General features: G+C 43.0%; 1 pseudogene; it reads left to right on the top strand.

The window, feature by feature from the left end:
• The first annotated feature begins 5,115 nt into the window (after window positions 1–5,115).
• LOC140738194 (ferritin heavy chain B-like) lies at window positions 5,116–5,645 on the top strand (annotated as a pseudogene).
• Window positions 5,646–6,650: the final 1,005 nt, after the last annotated feature.

Below are 6,650 nucleotides of genomic sequence, written 5' to 3'. Positions count from 1 at the left end.
AATTTGTCTCAGTTGTTTGTCCTGCTCCTTATGAGACTGTGTTTGAGGAGATCCAAGCATGAATGCAAGGGACAGTATAGCTGGTGAGCTGTTGGTTGTGCAGTGTGCTGCTTTGCGATATGCAAGGGGGAAACTGGTGAGCTCCTGACTCAGCGACAGTGCCGCCTGTTCTGATGACGTTGCTTACAGGGCATTCTTTAGACTCTGGATAAACCTTCCCATCAAATCACTCGTAGCTGGGTTGTGTGGTACAGCTGTAATATGTCTCATTCTATTCATTTTCAGGAATAACCAAAACTCTTCCACAATAAACTGTGATCCATTGTCATTGAGCAAGTGTTCTGGAACACCAGTCCTTGAGAAGAGGCTGTTCAATACATCAAATGTGTTTGAAGCTGCAATGTTGTCCATTGGGAACACCTCTGGTCACTTTTTAGCTGCATCCGCTACTACCAAGAAATTTGTGGCCAAGAATAGTCCGGCGAAATCTTCATGAATCCTCTGCCTGGGCAATGCATGCCATTCTCAGGGAAGGAGAGGCATCTCTTGGACATGTTAGCGTCCCAAAACAGTGCATGGAAAGCTGCTTGATCTTCTGATCAATACCAGGCCACCAGATAAGGCTTCAAGCTAACACTTCCATCGTGACCATGCTTAGATGACCGGGATGTATTGTCGCTCCTCCAACGTTTTAGCTCTCAGCTTGGATGGTATATCCCCACATAAGGTAAACTCCGTCAAGGGAAGGTTCATCCAGCCGCTGGTAAAAATAGGGGAACTAGAGCTTCTGCTGCACATTCCAGCCACTTTGGGTGGCCACATACACCTAAGACACTGTAAGGTATTTACTGTTTCCATTTGGATCTTTCTGCTGTAACAGAGAGACTTTCGATTTGTGTTTGGGAGAATATGTCAAGTGGAGTGTCCTCCTTTGTAAATTTTTCAGCTTTTTCCTTTTCCAAGGGTAAATGGGACAATCCATCAGCACAATTAGTTGTCCTCTTGAATACAATCTTGCATTTGTGTCCTCCGAGGAACAGAGCCCATCTCTGCATTTTTGCTGCTGCTGTTAATGGAACACCCTTTTGATGATTGAAAATGGATGATAGTAAGCGATGAGGGTAAACTCTCCCCGATGCAAGGACTGGTTCAAACATCTTACACCCCAAAATAGGCTCAAGGTCTCTCTGCCACTCTGTGTGTATAGTTTCTCTGCAGTGGTTAGGGAATGGGATGCAAAGTCTATTGGGCATTCACTTCTATCAGTCATAACATGTGACATGATTGTACCTATACCATAAGGTGAGGTGTCACAGGCAAGCTTCACTGGATGATGTGAATCATAATGTGTGAGCACAATGTCTGATATCGCCATTTCCTTCACCTTCTTAAAAGCCACCTCACACTGCTTTGTCCATTGCCATTTCTTCCTGACCCGCAGTAATGAGTTCAGGGGTTACAGCAGCCAGATTTGACAGGAACCTGTTATAATAATTGACAAATCCTAAAAAGGACCGCAACTGTGGCACATCCTTTGGCCTTGGGGCATCCACCACTGCTGGAATTTTCTCAGCACATTTGTCTGTCAGTGATGTGACAACAGTAGATGATGCTTGGTTTAAATAATTCACCCTTGTTGTGTCATGCTCTGAGCCCATAATCTTCTAATCTTTTTAACAGTGTCTTCAGATTTTGGAGATGTTCCTTGTCATCCTTGTCAGTAACGATGATGTCATCCAGCTAGCACTGAACGCCAGGACAGGCTTGAAACACCAGGTCAAAGCTTTCTGCCAGAGTGCGGGTGCAGATGCTACTCCAAAAATAAGCCTGTTATAACAATAAAGCTCTTTGTGAGTGTTTGTGGTGAGAAACCCTTTGGACTCTTCTACCATCTCCATCTGTAGGTAGGCCTCAGATAAGTCCACTTTGCTGAAGCGTTTCCCCCCAGAAATCTTTCCAAAGGTACCCATCCTGGGGGCTGAGGATATTGATCTACTTTTATTACTGTGTTGATGGTGACCTTAAAATCACCACAGATCCTGACAGACCTGTTATTCTTGGTTATGGGGTCCACTCAAACTTTGTAAGAATTCTGTCGGCCTCCATGCAATCTAGCCCACTGGTTACTTTATCACAGATGGTATAAGGAACCGGACAGTTGCAAAACTAAGGTGAGACATTTTCATTTAACACTATATTGCCCTTTCTATGTTTGAGCTTTCCAATGTCATCCTTGAGCACAGCTGTGGCATCATCAGTTATCTTTCTTAATTTGCTTTCAATTGACACTCTTGCAGGTGATTTGGCATAAAAATTGTGGATCTTTCTCTGAGTCGATCATGTCTTCACAATGCCAGCCATCTTCTATTTACCACATACAAACCAAAGATTTTGATGTTGTATTTCACAGTTACAAATGTCATTTCCACAGGAATTATCTTCCAATATAAATTCTTAGTTGGATACCAGCAAGCTTCAGTTCAGTATCTCTGAAATGCCATTCAAACTCATTTTGTGGAATGACAGAAAGAGCCAAACCAGTGTCCAATTCCACTTTAATTAATTTACAGTTCACTTCTAGTGTAAGCCACATTGCTTATCTCTGGCTAGTTTTCACGGTGTAAATCTCAAGGCTACTCAGTACAATGTCATCTCATCATTGTCAGAACAGCATGCAGATTAGTGCTCTTTTTGAAACTGAAACTTGACTTCTTATCTTTTTCTCTTCCCGGTGCAGTCCATTTATTATTTTCTGCTGAACATACTCTTTGTATGTGCCCTATTTGTTGCATTGTCTGCAAGTTTCACCTTTAAACCTTCATAGGTCTGGTGTATGTAAGCCACTGCTGCAATGGTAACACAATGTGTTTGGTCAGACAGTCCCCCAAATAGACATTGTAATTTTGTTCACGCTTGCTTTCATTCCGGACTGCAACTCAGTTGCATCTCTGTCTCCTGTTTCCATTGATACAGCAATTTCAATTACTCTTTTAAATGTAGGTTGTGCTTCACTAAGGAACCAGTTTTGAATACTTTCTTGTAAGAAACATAGAAACAAAGCAACATAGAAAGCTTACGGCACAATACAGGCCTTTCGACCCACAAAGTAGAACATGTACTTTAGAAATTGCCTAGGGTTAGGCCCTCTATTTTTCTAAGCCACACATACCTATCCAAGAGTCTCTTAAAAGACTCTATTGTATCTGCCTCCACCATCGTTGGCGGCAGCCTATTCCACACACTCACCAATTTCTGCATAAAAAACTTACCCTTGACATCTCTGTATCTACTCCCAAGCACCTTAAAACTGCCCTCTTGTGTTAGTCATTTCAGCCCTGGGAAAAGCCTCTGACTACCCACAAAATCAATGTCCCTTATCATCTTATATACCTCTATCAGGTCACCTCTCATCTTCCGTTGCTCCAAGGAGAAAAGGCCAAGTTCATTCAACCTATTCTCACAAGGTATGCTCCCCAATCCACACAACGTCCTTTTAAATCGTCTCTGCACCCTTTCTACAGTTTCCACATCTTCTTGTAGTGAGGTGGCCAGAACTGAGCCCAGTACTCCAAGTGGGGTCTGACCAGGGTTCTATATAGCTGTAATATTACCACTGGCTCTTAAACTCAATCCCATCATTGATGACACCATATGTTTTCTTAACCACAGAATCAGCCTATGCAGCAACTTTGAGTGTCCAATGGACTTGGACCCCAAGATCCCTCTGATCCTCCACACTGCCAAGAGTCTTACCATTAATACTATATTCTGCCATCATATTTGACCTACCAAAATGAACCACCTCACACTTATCTGGGTTGAATTACATCTGCCATTTCTCAGCCCAGTTTTGCATCCTATCAATGCCCCGCTGTAACCTCTGACAGCCCTCTACACTATCCACAACACCCCCAATCTTTGTGTCATCAGCAAATTTACTAACCCATCCTTCCACCTCCTCATCCTGATCATTTATAAAAATCACGAAGAGAAGGGGTTCCTGAACAAATGCCTGAGGCACACCACTGGTCACCGACATCCGTGCAGAATATGACCCGTCTACAACCACTCTTTGCCTTCTGTGGGAAAGCCAACTCTGGATCCACAAAGCATATTATACCTCTCTAAATGTTCATGAATCCTGTCTCTCAAGATCTTCTCCATCAACTTACCAACCACTGAAGTAAGACTCACTGGACTATAATTTTCGTGGGCTGTCTCTACTCCCTTTCTTGAATAAGGTAACAACATCTGCAACCCTCCAATCCTCCGGAACCTCTCCCATCCTCATTGATGATACAAAGATAATTGCCAGAAAATCAGCAATCTCCTCCCTCGCCTCCCACAGTAGTCTAGGGTATATCTCATCGGGTCACGGTGACTTATCTAACTTGATGCTTTCCAAAAGCTCCAGCACATCCTCTTTCTTAATGTCTATATGCTCAAGCTTTTCAGTCAGCTGTAAGTCATTCTTACAATCACCAAGGTCCTTTTCTGTTGTGAATACTGAAGCAAAGTATTCATTAAGTACCTCCGTTACCTCCTCTGGATCCATACACACTTTTCCACCATTATACTTGATTGTTCCTATTCTCTCACGTCTTATCCTCTTGCCTTTCACATACTTTTAGAATGCCTTAGGGTTTTCTAAGGCCTTCTCATGGCCCCTTATGGCTCTCCTAATTTCATTCTTAAGATCCTTCCTGCTAGCCTTATAATTTACTAGATCTCTATCATTACCTAGTTTTTTGAACATTTTGTAAGCTTTTCTTTTTGCTTCTTGACTAGATTTTCAACAGCCTTTGTACACCATGGTTCCTGCACCCTACCATAACTTCCCTGTCTCATTGGAACGTACCTATGCAGAACGCCACTCAAATATCCCCTGAACATTTGCCACATTTCTCTCATACATTTCCCTGAAAACATCTGTTCCCAATTTATACTCCAAGTTCCTGCCTGATAGTTTCCTATTTCCTCTCACTCCAAATGAACACTTTCTTAACTTGTCTGCACCTATCCCTCTCCAATGCTATGGTAAAGGAGAAAGAATTATGATTTTTTTTTTAGGAGCTTCCCCAGGTGATAGAAAGTTGTAATTGTCCACCGAACAGGATGGCTTCCCAAGTTTGTCAGAACTTCCACCAGGAATGTGAAGATGCAATCAACAGGCAGATTAACATGGAGCCCTATTCCTCCTATGTTTATCTCTCCATGTCCTTTTACTTTGACCGAGATGACATTAGCCTACATCACTTCTCCAAGTTCTTCAGGAAGCAGTCCTATGAGGAACAGAAGCATGCCGAGAAATGGATGGAATTCCAGAATCTGCGAGGAGGCCGGATCGTGCTGGAGGACATCAAGAAGCCAGAGCAGGATGACTGGACCAATGCTCTGGAAGCGATGCAGAGAGCCCTGCAGATGGAGAAGGACGTGAACCTGAGTCTCCTGGATCTGCACAAGCTTTCCACTCAGCATGGTGACCCTCATCTGTGTGATTTCCTGGAGAGGAACTATCTGGATGAGCAAGTGAAGACGATCAAGAAGCTTGGAGATTACGTCACCAACCTGAGGAGACTGGGCACCCCGAGAATGGCCTGGGAGTGTACCTGTTTGACAGACTGTCCCTGGAGGAGAAGGATTAGAAGGACTTCATGTTGTTACCTGTTAAAATTGTAAAATCAAACTCTTTATTTGTGTGAATCTTAACTTGACTAACTCAAAGGTATTGTAATGGTATATCAACTGAAATAAATGTCAAAATACTTTAAAAAAAGTAATTAAAAAAAAAGAATTATGATCACTATCTCCAAAATGCTCTCCCCCTGAGAAACCTGACACCTGACCAGATTTCTTTCCCAATACCAGATCAAGTATAGTCTCTCCTCTTGAAGGCTTATCTACATATTGTGTTAGGAATTCTTCCTGAACACACCTAACAAACTCCACCCCATCTAAACCCCTTGCTCTAGAGAGATACTAATCAATATTGGAGAAATTAAAATCTCCCATCACAACAACCCTGTTATTATTGCACTGTTCCAAAATCTATCTCCCTATCTGCTCCTTGATGTCCCTGTTACTATTGGGTGGTCTATAAGAAATATCCAGTAGAGTTATTGACCCTTTCCTGTTTTTAACTTCCAGCCACAGAGACTCAGTAGACAATCCTTCCAAGCTTTCCTCCTTTTCTGCAGCCGTGACACTATCGCTGATCAGCAGTGCCACGCCCCCATCTCTTTTGTGTCCCTCCCTGTCCTTCTTGAAACATCTAAAGCCTGGCACTCTAGGTAGACATTCCTGCCCCTGAGCCATCCAAGTCCCTGTAATGGCCACAACATCCTAGCTCCAAGTTCTGATCCTGAGGATGAACCCAAGTGCAGGACACAGGCGCAGAGGCAGAGTCATGAGGATTTAGCACCATCACAAATGGGGAACCGGTATCCAGGAGAGTTTTTACACAGAAGCAAGGTTTACATAGAGTATCCAGGAAATGATGTGGAGCTTAGAACTGACAGTCCTAAGTAATCAGGAACCAAAGTTTACTCACACTAGAGTCAACCAACGAAATGGCAAAGCAGGGCTGTGACACCCGAGTTTTATCCTATGTTTGCTAATGGGAACCAGGTGTGTTTGTAATTAGTGGAAAT

Source organism: Hemitrygon akajei, chromosome 14 (assembly GCF_048418815.1).
Source record: "Hemitrygon akajei chromosome 14, sHemAka1.3, whole genome shotgun sequence".
NCBI lineage: Eukaryota > Metazoa > Chordata > Chondrichthyes > Myliobatiformes > Dasyatidae > Hemitrygon > Hemitrygon akajei.
Note: the sequence above shows the minus strand (reverse complement) of the source record. Positions and strands in the feature narration are given on the sequence as shown.